Genomic DNA, 16,125 nt, shown 5'->3' with positions numbered 1-16,125 from the left:
TCAAATGATCTCAGATCAAGTCCTGGCTATATCTCTGCTTGGCTGGATGACTCTGAACAAGTTACTTAACCTCATTAGATCTACTACTTATCTCATCGTCAAGTGGGACATTCCTAGTACCTATCTTATGGTTTTGTTATGAATATTCAATGGACTAGCACATGGAAGCTGAGTATTATTGTACCTTTCTGGCATATAATCATTTCTCAAAAGCATTAGTCACGGTTCATGTTATTCCTCTTATTTTTCCATGGATCTGGATGTATATTTAATGAGACATTTTCATTCAGGACAATGTTGTCTAGCTATTTCCTCCAATAATCTTCATCAACTAGGCAACAGATATGCCCCTTCCTATTACCATCTCACCACTTAGAGAAGAATTTCTTAAACATTCTTTAGCTAAACTCTCATTCTCACATGGTTTGTTCAACAGCCATACTATGCCTTTACTGTCTTGCTCATCACCAAAATACTTGTCTCGTCTCCCATCTGCCTCCCAAATTACATCTCCATCAAGTCCAGTGTTTCCTCCCAGATATTATCAGTGACATTTGGCCTCTCATGTAAGTTTTTGCCTTACAAGAGAAAATATGAATAATACAGTTAAGAATCTCAAAAGTTCACTCTTACTGCCTTTCTCTTAATTCTGCCCCGTACTTTTTCACTTCCATACTTTTATATACCTCTATAAATGCTTCATGTTTCAACTTTCTGGCTCACCTTTCTCCATGCCCTCTTTACGTGGCTTATTTCTACCGTGTCTTTCAAGATTAACTTCCTATATAACTATATCCATTCACTCAACCACAATATTATTGGAGCAACTCCTATGTGCCAGATACTGTCCTAGGTGCCAGAGATATAAAGTAAGCAAAATAAAAGAGGTCCCTGACTTCATGAGGCTTAGAATCTAGGATCCAGACATTAACAAAATTATCACACACACACAAGAAACTTTATGCTTAGTTGCTCAGTCGTGTCCAACTTTTTGCAACCCCTTGGACGGTAGCTTTCCAGGCTCCTCTGTCCATGGGGATTCTCCAGACAAGAATAATGGAGTGGGTAGCCTATCCCTTCTCTAGGGGATCTTCCCGACCCAGGAATCTAACCAGGGTCTCCTGCATTGCATGCAGATTATTTACCAGCTGAGCTACCATGATAAATGACATTAAGGAAATGCCAACGGTGCCTCAAGAGCAAATCACAGGGTGACCTGACCCTAGAGGAGGGGTCAGGGAAGGAATCTCAGCACAAGTGACATCAGGGTGGTTGAGATGTCTTCCTCTGCAGTTTGATATTATACTTATCCTGTAGCTGTTACCACTGCAGTTTGATATTATACTTATCCTGTAGCTGTTACCACACTGATCATGGTGTAAAGGATCTGCCTGCAATGCAGGAGACCTGGGCTTGATCCCTGGGTCAGGAGGCTCCCCTGGAGAAGGAAATGGCAACTCACTCCAGTATTCTCACCTGGGGTTCCAAAGAGTTGGACATGACTGAGCAACTAACACTTCCATTGTTATTCTATCTACTTGCTTCTCTCTTCTACCAACTTGTGAACTTTTTGAAAGCTGGTGAACATCTTATTCCCAGAGCCTGTTATAAGCCTGGCACTTAGTAGAAACTCAAGAACTGATTCTGCTGCTGTTGTTGCAAAAAGAAGATAAATCTTTAAGGATGCTTTGAGCAACAACATTTTACTCTCAACCCAGCCCAGAATCAGTCCAGAAAATTCGAGACACCCTGTGACATGCCTATGCTGCTGCCCACTTCCCCTTTCCCCGTTAATCATCCCATGGGAAGAGGTGCTGTAACTCCAAATTAGCCCCAGGGCAGCTCTCATCTGCTCTGCCACCAAACTCATATCACATTACATTTAATACATGTGTATAATGAATGCCGCACACATTTGGCAGTGCTTCTGTGCACCATGTCATTATAAGCCGTATTGACAGCAAACAAGTCACTATTCTCCCTGCGAACACTACAGGAAAAAAGAACATATAATTTTGTTGTTGTTTGTACGTTTTTTTCCAAGTCACATTGGACACCATTTGCCTTTCATTAGAAACACCATGCTGACAGTAAAATCACATATCTGCAACACATAAAGAAGAGAAAAACAGGCTGTGTGGGCCCCCTGTGAAGGGGAGGAATGATGACATGACCCTTGGGTGACAGAAGAGGGTGTTTTCCTGGGCTTTAGTGACTCAGAGCCCCTAAGGAGGGAGTTGATGTCTTTTTGCCCCACAGGGTTCATCAGATGCATATTCTTTCTGGATTTAAGTTAGGGATGAGTTTAGAATGCTAAAATAAGGACTTCCCTAGTGGCCCAATGCAGGGGGCCTGGGTTCAATCCCTAGTCAAGGAATTAGATCATGCCTGCTAAAACTAAGACCTAGCACAACCAAATACATTTTTAAAAATACTAGTATGTTAAAATATATTGAACTCTTACTATAGGCATCTGCTATATCTTTAATTTTCATAGAAACCCCAAGGGGTCAGTATTATTGACTATTTCACATACTTGATATCTGAGTCTCATAAAGTTAAAGCAACTGGCTCAAAGTTATCAAAAAAAAATAAGAATAGAATTCAAACCTAAGTCTATCTCATTATGAGAGTAATTAAATGAATATTTACCAAATGTCTTTAGTGTGAGACACTGCCCATATTTCTAGTATAGATTTGATATTGTAGTTGTTTATACACCTGACTTCACCCCTAGGCAAGCTCCTGTATTTATGTATTTAATGTGTACTCAATGGCTTCTCTGTGAGTTTCCTGAGAGCAAGATTAATGTCTTAGTTATTTCTATAGTCCTAGGCTACAGTATAGTGCCTGGGACAAGAGCAGAAATGTGAAATCTACTGGAAAAAAAGAGAGCAAGGGAGGAGAGATGGAGGCAGGAATTGAGTGTCTAGTGGCAGACAGACATGTAAACAGTGAACTGGGCTAAATAAAGGTACACGTTATTTGCTTGGGGAAACATTGACAAATAGTTGGGTAATGGCAACTAGAGGAATAAAAAGAATGTTTTACCAAAGAAAATCACTTTAGCTATTCATAAAGACTAAGGAGAATTTCAATGTGTGATTAATGGAAGGCACGATGTTGGCAAAGGCAAAGAGACACGGTAGTGAAGTCCATGTCACAGGAAGAGTTAGGAGGAATCAGTAAGATGGTAGAAATACAGAATCCATTGACTCTATAATTCCAAGTAGGAAGTAAGGCTGGAAAGGCAGTTTGGGGCCAGATCATGGAGAGTCTTGAGGTTCCTTCTATTACCTAAACTTTTCTTTCGCATAAACTTTTAAACTTTCCTTCTAGAAAATAAGGCAGGAAGGCAACAGGGTTGGGTGAATGGAATAATTCAATCATGAAGAACGTGGCCTTAGGAGTCAGACAGTTCTGAGTACAAGTTTGAATAGTTGTATCACCTTGGGCAATCCAAATCTGTTCTCTAGCCTCTTGGTCCTCACAGGTAAAATCAAGATGATAGTATGTGCCTCATAAGTGGTGAGAATATATGAAATACATATGCAAAGATTCTTAATGTTTTCTGGCATAAAATACATTTTGATCGATGTTGTTGATTATTTTTCCCATCATATTATTCTCAGCCACATGAACTCAGAGAACATAAACAAGAGACAGTTATAAAGAGCAAAGCACCCACAATTTGGGAGTCCATTCAGTCTTCTGTCCAACAACATTTATTGTGAAACAACAAATCATCTCTAGCAGTATTCTGTGAACTGGTAATATACAAAGGAGAAATAGACAGTCTGTCCTCAGGAAGTTCACAGTCTCCAGGGGAGGTAGGTAAGTGTATGGAAAGCTGTAATACTGTAGACTAAGTACAAATGATAAACAGACTACAAAAAAGGAAGGCTGCCATGTGCTGACAGTGCATAGAGCGCATTCCTTCATCTTCCTGAGGTTGTGTCTTCATCTTTAAATGTGGGTGGAGGGGAATGATAAAACCTGATAGATTCTTATAATAACTTAATGAGCTAATGCAAAATTAAAAAAAAAATCCTGGCACCTTGCCTGGCTCACAAACGATCTTCAATAATTGCTTATTCAGTGCACAAATGGATTAGTATTATAATCGAGGTACATAGAAAGCACAGCAGTGCTATTTGGAGAATGTTCTAAGGTGGGATTGTATTGAAGTATCAGGGAAAATCTCTGCTGCTTCTCACTGTCGTCTATCTCAAGCGGTTAAGGAGGCCATGATAAATTAAATAAGGCTGCAGATTCTTTGAAATTTACTTCATTAAGAAGTGAAGTCAATTTTCTGACCTCTTGAATCTGTGACAAACTTGCCACTAGAATGGACGTTGACCATTAGAATGCGTGAGAAACGGCTTTTTGTGAGTTCTGGAGATGAGATCTCAAGAGGAGGAAAGCTATTCTATCACCACCATATAAAGAAGCTGGTGTGGCTTATTGTAGAATAAGAAAGCACACAGAGGAGAGATGAGGCAGCCCGGTCAACAAACAATACTAACTACCACACACATGAATCTTCAGCTCTGTGACCCTCCAGCTAAATGCGGCTTCATGAATGAGCCAGTGGACACCAGCAGAGGAACTGCTCAGCCAAGCATAAAATCATGACAAGTACTACATTGTTGCCATTTTAGGTCATTGTATACACAAATAAAGTGAATAATCACTGTTTTAAGTCTAGGGCAAGAATGTCAAATGCTTTTAAGGTTTTAACTTTAGGTCAAGTGACATTACAAAGCATCACTATGAACAAAGCTAGTGGAGGTGATGGAATTCCAACTGAGCTATTTCAAATCCTAAAAGGTGATGCTATAGTGCTTCACTCAATATGCCAGCAAATTTGGAAAACTCAGCAGTGGCCACAGGACTGTAAAAGGTCAGCTTTCATTCAAATCCCAAAGAAGGGTGATGCCAAAGAACGTTCAAACTACTGCACAATTGCACTCATCAACCCACTCCAGTACTCTTGCCTGGAGAATCCCATGGACGGAGGAGCCTGGTGGGCTGCATGCAGTCCATGGGGTCGCTAAGAGTCGGACACGACTGAGCGACTTCACTTTCACTTTTCACTTTCATGCATTGGAGAAGGAAATGGCAACCACTCCAGTATTCTTGCCTGGAGAATCCCAGGGATGGGGGAGCCTGGTGGTCTGCTGTCTATGGGGTCACACAGAGTCGGACACGACTGAGGCGACTTAGCAGCAGCAGCAGCACATGCTAGCAAAGTAATGCTCAAAATTCTCCAAGCTAGGCTTCAACAGTACATGAACCAGAACTTCCAGATGTTAAACTTGGATTTAGAAAAGGCAGAGGAACTAGAGACCAAATTGCTAACATCTGTTGGATCATCGAAAAAGCAAGAAAATTCCAGAAGAACATCTACTTCTGCTTCATTGATTATGCTAAAGCCTTTGACTATGGATCACAACAAACTGGAAAATTCTGAAAGAGATGGGACTATCAGATCACCTTACCTGCCTCCTAAGAAATCTGTATGCAGGTCAAGAAGCAACAGTTATAACTAGACATGGAACAAAGGACTGGTTCAAAATTGGGAAAGGAGTACATCAAGGCTACATATTGCCACCTTGCTTATTTAACTTATATACAGAGTACATCATGCGAAAATGTGGGCTGGATGAAGCACAAGCTGCAATCAAGATTGCTGGGAGAAATATCAATAACCTCAGATATGTAGATGACACCACTCCTATGGTAGAAAGCAAAGATGAACTGAAGAGCCCCTTGATGAAAGTGAAAGAGGAGAGTGAAAGAGCTGGCTTAAAACTCATCATTCACAAAACAAAGATCACGGCTTCCAGTCCCATCATTTCATGGCAAATAGATGGGGAAACAAGGGAAACAGTGAGAGACTTTATTTTCTTGGGCTCCAAAATCAATGCAGGTGGTAATTGCAGCCATGAAATTAAAAGATGCTTGCTCCTTGTTTTTTTCCAGTAATTATATATAGATGTGAGAGTTGGACTATAAAGAAAGCTGAGTGCCAAGAATTGATGCTTTTGAACTGTGGTGTTGGAGAAGACTCTTGAGAGTCCCTTGGACTGCAAGGAGATCCAACCAGTCCATCCTAAAGGAAACCAATCCTGAATATTCATTGGAAGGACTGATGCTGAAGCGGAAGCTCCAGTAGTTTGGCCACCTAATGAGAAGAACTGACTCATTTGAAAAGACCCTGATGCTGGGAAAGATTGAAGGCAGGAGAAGGGGACGACAGAGGATGAGATGACTGGATGGCATCACCGACTCAATGGGTATAAGTTTGAGCAAGCTCTGGAAGTTGGTAATGGACATGGAAGCCTGGTGTGCTGTAGTCCATGGGGTCGCAAAGAGTCAGGCAGGACCGAGCGACTGGACTGAATTGCATAGCAGAAAGCTGCCAGTTGCAGTTCAACCTTGTTTGGGAGTCACAGCACCATTAGGTGTCCTAAGTGCTGATTGTGTGGCCCATCTCTGGTTAATAAGCACTGTCCTTTCTTATAGGTCTTCCCTGGTGGCTCAGATGGTTAAGAATCTGCAACAATGCAGGAGACCTGGGTTTTATCCCTGTGTCAGGAAGATTCCCTGGAGGAGGGCATGGCAAGCCATTCCAGTATTCTTGCCTGGAGAATTCCAAGGACAGAGGAGTCTGGCGAGCTACAGCCCACAGGGTTGCAAAAAGTTGGACATGACTGTGACTTTTACTTTACTCACTTCCTTATAGGTAACTATTAATACTTGCTCACACTGCTAAATCACATTAAAATGTCTTGCTTTGCAAAGCAACAAAGAACACAGATGACCTAATAATGCTCACCTGTTTGATCCTGAACAGTATGTATACATACTATTGTTACTATCTACTATACTGACCACCGTGATGAATACAGAAAGGTTTTAATCCAGGTATATCTAAAGTGGTTCATAATCTCAAGCAGATGTGCTTCCTTATTTCCATGAGGCTTCTGAAAGACCTCTTCGTCCTGAAAGCCGAGGTGAGGCAAGGTACAGAGTTGGGAAATACCTGGTTTGTATTTAAAAAGAGCAGTGTGATTCAGAGTGAAGCTTAGGAATTAAACTAGCAAGGTTATCAGCTACATCACCTTAGAAAAATTTGGAAATAATAATAATAACAACCACTTCACAGGGTTTTTGTGAGGAGTAAACTATTAAATACATACATAATATAAATAAATTAATATATTGAAAGTATTCAGAAGAGGGCTCAATCCATATAATCAGTTCAGTACAGTCACTCAGTTGTGTCTGACTCTTTGTAACCCCATGGACTGCAGCACACTAGGCTTCCCTGTCCATGACCAACTCCTGGAGCTTACGCAAACTCATGTCTATCGAATCAGTAATTGCCATCTAATCATCTCATCCTCTGTCATCCCCACCGCCCACCTTCAATCTTTCCCAGCATCAGGGTCTTTTCCAATGAGTCAATTCTTCCCATCAGCTAGCCAAGGTACAGCAGCTTCAGCTTCAGCATCAGTCCTTCCAATGAATATTCAGGACTGATTTCCTTAACGATTGACTGTTTTGATCTCCTTAGAGTCCAAGGGACTCTCAAGAGTCTTCTCCACCACCACAGTTCAAAAGCATCAATTCTTTGGCACTTAGCTTTCTTTATGGTCCAACTCTCAAATCCATACATGACTATTGGAAAAACCTATCACTTTGACTAGACAAATCTTTATTGGCAAATAATCTCTCTGCTTTTTAATATGCTGTCTAGGTTGCTCCAAAATCACTGCAGATGATGACTGCAGCCATGAAATTAAAAGACACTTACTACTTGGAAGAAAAGTTATGACCAACCAAGTTAGCATATTGAAAAGCAGAGACAGTACTTTGCCAACAAAGGTCCATGTAGTCAAGGCTATGTTTTTTCCTGTGGTCGTGTATGGATGCGTGAGTTGGACTGTGAAGAAAGTTAAGCCCCGAAGAATTGATGCTTTTGAACTGTGGTGTTGGAGAAGACTCTTGAGAGTCCCTTGGACTGCAAGGAGATGCAACCAGTTCATTCTAAAGGAGATCAGCCCTGGGTGTTCTTTGGAAGGAATGATGCTAAAGCTGAAACTCCAGTACTTTGGCCACCTCACGCGAAGAGTTGACTCATTGGGAAAGACTCTGATGCTGAAGGAAATGAGGGCAGGAAGAAAAGGGGACCACAGAGGATGAGATGGCTGGATGGCATCACCAACTCGATGGATGTGAGTTTGAGTGAACTCCGGGAGTTGGTGATGGACAGGGAGGCCTGGCGTGCTGCAATTCATGGGATCGCTAAGAGTTGGACACGACTGAGCGACTGAACTGAACTGAACTGAGGTTGATCATAGCTTTTCTTCCAAGGAACAAGTATCTTTTAATTTCATGGCTGCAGTCACCACCTGCATTGATTTTGGAGCCCAAGAAAATAAAGTCTTGGGCTGTTTTTTTAACACTTTTTTTTTAACACTGTTTCCATTGTTTCCCCATCTATTTGCCATGAAGTGATGGAACCAGATGCCATGATCTTCATTTTTTGAATGTTGAGTTTTAAGCCAACTTTTTACTCTCTTTCACTTTCATCAAGAGGCTCTTCAGTTCCTCTGCACTTTCTGCCATAAGGGTGGTGTCACCTGCATATCTGAGGTTATTGATATTTCTCCCGGCAATCTTGATTCCAGCTTGTGCTTCATCCAGCTTGGCATTATGCATGATGTACTCTGAAGATAAGTTAAATTAACAGGGTTACAACATACAGCCTTGAGGTACTTCTTTCCTAATTTGGAACCATATAAGTGCCAATCCATATAAGTGCCCAGTAAATGTTAATCATTTCAATGAAGATGGTGAATGATGGCTGTAATGATGAGAATAAAGATATAGTTTTGAATTTCAGCTCTGACACTTATTAGCTATATGATCTTAATTTCACAAAGTTTTGGTATTTTCTTATATAAAATGGGGACATGTGGTGTTGTGATTAGATGAACAAATGAAAAGAAAACTCAGTGCAAGTCATATAATAAATACATAATATAAATGTTATTTATTCAGGAACAGATGTCCCTGTTCTCCTGACTTAGAAAATCCTGGAACATTATCTAAAAGAGTGTGTGTGTGTGTGTGTGTGTGTGTGTGAATGTGTAACAACAGAAAGTATGAATCACTTAATGAAATGATAATGGGTTCATAAAATAATCATTCTAGGGTCTCCTGTGTCCTGTCTGTCAGAGAGAACTCCCTCTCAGTCCACTGCTTGTTACCTTTGCTGTTAAGAAGCTTTTGAGATAGATTAAAACAATAGCATCAACAGAGGTATAATTTTCTTTCAACCATCTTTAATTAGCCATGCACCTTAGGGCTTTCCAAGTAGTAACAGAATCAGAGAGGGCAGGAGAAACAGAAACCTACCATTTGAGCTCTTGGGATAAAGTAGCATTTACTGGAAACCATTCTGAGAATCTGGATAAAAGATGCTGCAAGTTTTTCTCTCAAGTCTTTTCAAAACAAACCTCTGTCTGTTGTCCCATTGCCAATTACAGCCTAGAAAACTGGCATGGAGATATATATATTTTAGAATTGTGGTAGAATATGGATGCATGAGTCAAGAGGTCTTTCCTTTGAGGTGTCACAAACTAGTTTTTTAAAATCTCCATTAAGTCTCAATCTTTCTGACTCATAATTTTCTTACATATAAAATGGAGGTTGGATCAGAATATAGCTGTTGCTGCTGCTGCTGCTGCTGCTAAGTCGCTTCAGTCATGTCCAACTCTGTGCGACCCCATAGACAGAAGCCCATCAGGCTCCCCAGTCCCTGGGATTCTCCAGGCAAGAACACTGGAGTGGATTGCCATTTCCTTCTCCAATGCATGAAAGTGAAAAGTGAAAGTGAAGTCCCTCAGTTGTGCCTGACTCTTGGCGACCCCATGGACTGCAGCCCACCAGGCTCTACATTTTGTCAAATGCCTGTCACATGAAAAGCCTTACAGCAATGTTGTGAAATGGGTATTTTTATACTCAAATTTCACATCAGGAAACTGAGACTTAGAAGGCTCAGTTTCCTCAAGGATGCACAGCTTGGAAACAATGGAACCCAAGCAGTCATGTATCTAATTCTTTCTAAATTCTGCTCCATAGTAAGACCTCTCATCTTTAAAACCCCTTTCAATATCGTAAGTGTTGTGTCATTTGCACACTGTTGAACCGGTGGCTGCTCAGAGGCAAAGAAATGCCACATATAAGTTCTTAAACCTGTCTCCATCATTCCTGTTGATCGGGAATAATTGAGGAATAAGCTGAATAATCTGATCATCTAATCATTGTACATGTTTTACATGAATGTTCACTTTTTAAGAGTTAGAAAAACTATTTTAAGTATTCAGTATTTCTCAACAAGTAGCAATGGAACCCAGACAGAAGTCATGAATTTTTACAGTGAGTTCAAGTCTCTGAATATCCATCAAATATTCCTGTAAGTTGAAAAAAAGGATATCTTGGCAATATATAAATTGGTATCTTTTCAAATGTGTGTACATAGTTCCATAAACATTAATGTATGCATGTTTCTTTATCTAATATGTGTATGTACTTAACATCTGAATTCATTAAAAATGGCACCATGCTGTTCTAACAGCTGAATTCATTAAAAATGGCACCATGCTATTCATTGTGGGTTTTAGTCATCATGTCTTTTCTCATCTAATAAACACCAAATGTATTTGTATGTATCACATTTTTTTTTGATGTTAAAAGGAGCCCTCAGTCTAAGATGGGTTAGAACTGCTTAACATACAAGATGCAAGGTACATAAAAATATGTTGTCTCTTTTAATTTTTTGCAATCAAACGAACAATAATCATGGAGCACTGAGCTGCCTTTCTGCCTGGCTGTATCCTGGAAAAATGGGAATTTACTGCATTTCATGTTATATCAGGTTTGTGCTTTGTGATTATAGACAATAAATCCTAAGATTGCTAAGTAAAATAGATTCCCAAGTAGAGGTGAGAGAGTTTTGCTTAAAAAATAGTCAAAAAAATCATGGGCAGACAATATCACAGCCACCCATGTTCCTCTTTTTCAGAGGCTTAGCTTAGCCAGTCAGATTACCCATAAACCCATGCAACACACAGAAAATTCCACTATGATTTTCACTGATTTTTCCAAGGCTCCTTACTGAGATGTCCTGAAGCCACAATCAAATCTAAAAACCAGAGCATGAAAAAAGGATATCCATGCACTTCAGGAACATGGTCTTGCTGGATACCTGTTAACTTTGGAATGCATTTCAGTTAAAACCAATAGACTAACCAGAAGATACTGGAGCTTCCTCAGGATGAACAAGAAATACAGTCCTTTCAAATCCAGAGCACATACTCACTGCTATAGACTGAACATTTGTGTCCCCATATGTTGAAGTATCATTCCCATTGTGATTGGTATTAGGAGGTGGGGCTTTTGGGAAGTAACTAGGTCATGACGGCAGAGATCTCACACAGAGAGATCCATCAGCCCTTCAGACATGTTGAGGCCACAGTGCTATGAAGCATCTATGAACCAGGAAGTAGCCCTTCACCAGACACTGAATCTGCCAGTGCCTTGATCTTGAACTGCTCAGCCTCCAGAGCTATGATACATAAAGGTTTGTTGTTTAGGCCACCCAGTCTGTGGTAGTCTGTTGTAGCAGCTTGAATGGACTAAGACAGTCATTCAGTTTCAAATCAAACCTCCCAGAACCTAACTGCCTAAAGTAAACATTTACAATTCTTTACCCATCAGGAATTTGGATATATTAGATGTCTGGCCCAATGGTCTTTAGGGAAACTCACTATGCAATTTTCAAATCATCGATGTCCTTGAGGTCTGTCATAGACATCCAGGGCCTTCCAAGAAACCCACAATTTTCTATGAGCAACAAGAAAATCTTCAGTGACTACATATATTGAAAAGTAATTCCCCATGGAGGAAAAAAAAGTTATCTGAAAGTCTCCTGGGCTTCAGACCATAGAGTTATTATTCACTGTATGATTTCAGAACATTTCTGCCTCCATGATTCTGTTTGATCTTCATGATGGCAACCCAAAGAAGTGGGTATTATATGATCATCCCTATTTAAAGATGAAAAACAAAACTGAACAGATACTGTGAGAGGTGACTCTGTCTAGATACAAGCAAGTAAAGGCTTAGATCTTCTGGCTTCTTCTAGTGTATTTTTTTATACCATTCTTTGCTCTCTGCCTTCAGCAATCTCTGATTTACTCATGGTGTGGATAGAATTTTTCTACTGTTTACCAACTCCCTATCTGTTTCCTTGTACATTACTTATCTCCACTTACAAGTGTCTTGAACAGAAATTGAACAGATTTCCTCCCTTGCTTTCTTGAAGGTCAGCTGTTTACCACTATTTGCTCAGATTTGATTTTGATGGCTATCCACTTGCAGTAACAGCTGGTTTGTCCAGAGTTCAGGCAAATTACAAAGAAGACAGTATAGCATGAGGAAAAGAGAACATCTTTCTAGGAGTCAAGAGGCCAAGATTCCAGCCCTCACAATTCTAGTTATGATCTGGGTGCCACTGGGCAAGGAGTTAAAACTGTTGAGTCTCAATTAACTCATCTTAGGAAATGATGCTATCCATATCTATCAAAGGGTGGTAGTTAGGGGTGGGGAGTTATGAAGCTGAAATAAAGTCAGAGATATTAAATAGTACCAACTGTAGATAGTTGCATTCTGTCAAAGGTGTATATCATTTTATACCTGAGACCACAAATCAAATATCTTCAAGGGCCAAGTGGGTTATAAAGGGATGGAGCTGGTAGGTTTAGTAAAATTGTGAATGGTGGGACCAGAAACCATAGGAGACTGCTTGTCCCACCAAAGGCATTATGCTTTCATTACACAATAATAATAACCTGCTGCTGCTGCTAAGTCACTTCAGTCGTGTCCGACTCTGTGAGACCCCATAGACAGCAGCCCACCAGGCTTCCCCGTCCCTGGGATTTTCCAGGCAAGAACACTGGAGTGGGTTGCCATTTCCTTTTCCAATGCATGAAAGTGAAAAGGGAAAGTGAAGTCCCTCAGTCGTGTCCAACTCTTCGTGACCCTATGGACTGCAGCCCATCAGGCTCCTCCATCCATGGGATTTTCCAGGTAAGAGTACTGGAGTGGGATGCCATCGCCTTCTCCGAATAATAATCTGCTAGTCAATCCAAACACATCTGCTGGTCAAATTGGATCTGTGGGACAATAATTTGTATATCTCATTTCCACTATAATATGTCATAAGCATCCCTTATCACCTGTAAATGCCATGTACATCCAGATAGTAGCATTTTAAAATGTAGGTAGATGACATTGGGATTAATTAATAAAGTATACACATATTTTAGAGTGTAAGCAAATTCATATATACTTCTTGTTAGTGTATAGTTCTTGATCAATGGACACTAAGCACATATAACTCTTCTTATGGTAGCAGGGGGCAGCATATTATTTTCTTTACTTTAAAGAGGGGGCTTCTAAGCTTAGATGTTGGGAAACAAATTCATTTTCAAAGTCAAATTAGATACCCAAAGGTTATAAGTAAGCATAACCAGTTATATAGTCAAAACAGAAGGCTTCCTCTTGGGATAGCCTGAGGATATAACAGTAACCTGGATTTGTAGGGAAAGCAAGAAAGATCCCTGATGTTTATAAACACTTTCTTAACAGTAACCATGTGACTGCCAGAGTCTCCTGATGCAGGCACATAGGAAAGAAGAGGTATATACCATACACAGAGGACCAGGCCTTCACATACAGTCCTAGACAGCGTGTGCACATGTGACCTATATACACACACACACCATGGTCTATAATCTGTACTCTTCTCTGAAGACTGTACTTTCAGGAATCATTTCTATAGTTTGTACTCTTCTCTGTATGATATGAACCCCAAAGTACACAGGTTCTAATTCCTGGAATCTGTAAATTTTTTTTTTTTAATTTGGGAAAAGGGTCTCTGCAGATGTGATTAAGTTAAAGATTTTGAGATAGGAAGATTATTTTGAATTATCTATGTGGACCCTAAATGCAATGACATAAATCCCAATAAAATGGAAGAAGAGGGAGACTTCACACACACACACACACCAACATGATATAAAGACAGAGCAGAGGGAAGGTGCTGGCCTTGAAAACTGGAATGATGCAGCCACAAGCCAAGGAATGCCAACAACTGCTAGAAGCTGGAAGAGACAAGGAGCACACCCCTAAGCCTCCAGCAGACTGCAGACCAGCCGACACCTTGATTCACACCCAGTGAAACTGATTTCAGACTTACGGCCTTGAAAACTGTTGAGAGAATATATTTTTGTGGTTTTAAAGCCTAAAAACTTGTTGCAATTTGTTACAGCAGCTAGAGGAAACTAATACAATATACAATATACCTCTCCTCAATACATATTCTACACATGTACATCAACTGTAAGTGCACAAAGCCCTTATATACAATAAACACATCTCCCTGAAATGGCCCCCTCTTATAAATTCCCTAGACAATCAGGTCACTATTCCACCATTAACCTCAGTTCAGTTCAGTTCAGTTGCTCAGTCGTGCCCAACTCTTTGTGACCCCATGGACTGCAGCATGCCAGGCTTCCCTGTCCATCAGCAACTCCCAGAGCAAAATCCAGGTGTTATACTCAATCTCTCTTTCCCCTTCAAACCTGCTTAGCCTATGAATGAGTCTTGCAAGATCTACCTGCAAAACATCCCAGTCCATTCACTTCTCTCCACCTCCCTGCAACCATCCACCTCAACTCACTGCCACATGCTTCCCAGACGACTAAATTAGCCTCCAGTCTCTCTGCTGTCTTTCTTATCTTCCTGTGGTTTCTGACAATACCCATAGTGGTGTTCAAAATCCTTAACAGGATTATGGAGATCACTGACTCAATGGACATGAATGAGAAAATTCCAGGAGACAGTGAAGGACAGGGAAGCCTGGCATGCCACAGTCCATGGGGTCACAGAGAGTCGGACATGACTTAGCAACTGAAAAATAACAATGACAACAAATGGGATTATGTCACTTTCCTACTTTAAACCCTTTTAATATGGTTTCTCAATCATTTCTAATAAATTTTTGAATTATCTCCTATAATACTTTGTATGATCTAAAGTGTATATTCAAAGGATAGAAGTTATATAGGTTGGGAGGAGGGAATGAAAAAAATAAGAGTATTTGCGGTATGGGAACAAAATATGCAAGAATATATTGAATATATGGTTTGTACAGGGACTTGCATGTTACTCACTTTATTTGTTTTTGCCACAAGTAAATGTCACTGCTTATCATGGCTCGAGAACTGTGCTGGTCCCTAAGAATACAGCTGAGAATGAGATCCCAAACTCACGATACTGAAATCTCTAATAAATGTATTAATATAAGCTGCCTTCCATTTCCTGAGATGATTAACCAGCCAAACTTAAGAACCACTCATCTACATGAACTCATGCTGCTGGTTTCCAGAAAAAAGAAATAAAGGCACTGAGAAGCAGAAGCCAAGCTAGCCAGTCTTCAAAACTGAAAATGTGGACAAGTTTAAGGACTCCAAAGACAATCACCATTACATTCTTATCTACTCTGATAGTAAGAGCTCTGAGAACCATCACACTGGTAACATCATGGATTTCTTTGCTTCATTTGTGTCACTATTAATTCCTGACCTGGGCAAATTGGGGCCACATCTTGGCAAGACCAAGTCAGAGAGCACCAAGCGCCCCCAGAGGTCCTTACAGTCTTGAAATGATAAGCTCCAAACCATGGGGTCTGGGTTAATGAGATACTAAGGACCCAAGGACTTCTCTTGCTTTTCACACCCCTGGATCGTACTCTGGAACTTGCAACAAGAAGTAACCCACCTCCTTCTCATCTCTCAGGTCACAGCATCATAGAAATTGCAGAAAATCAGCAGCTACTGCCAATGAGCACAGGAATAAAGGGTTCGCCTCCCCCTGTCTCCTTCATTTGAGGGGAAATCTTGCCTGAGGCATGAGCAAAGCTTCAAATTGATGTAATTTGAAATTTCAAACTGCCGGATGCAGCTTTGCTTCCGACTGCCATCTGCT

General features: G+C 40.5%; 1 protein-coding gene across 1 annotated transcript in view; it reads right to left on the bottom strand.

Moving 5' to 3' along the window:
- The window catches only part of DAB1 (DAB adaptor protein 1), a 1,348,091-nt gene that overhangs the window by 1,036,876 nt on the left and 295,090 nt on the right, over positions 1 to 16,125 (bottom strand). The gene's annotated exons all lie outside the window — the stretch shown is intronic.

Source organism: Bubalus bubalis, chromosome 6 (genome assembly GCF_019923935.1).
Source record: "Bubalus bubalis isolate 160015118507 breed Murrah chromosome 6, NDDB_SH_1, whole genome shotgun sequence".
Taxonomy (NCBI): Eukaryota; Metazoa; Chordata; class Mammalia; order Artiodactyla; family Bovidae; genus Bubalus; species Bubalus bubalis.
This window is presented reverse-complemented; position numbering and strand designations above follow the sequence as displayed.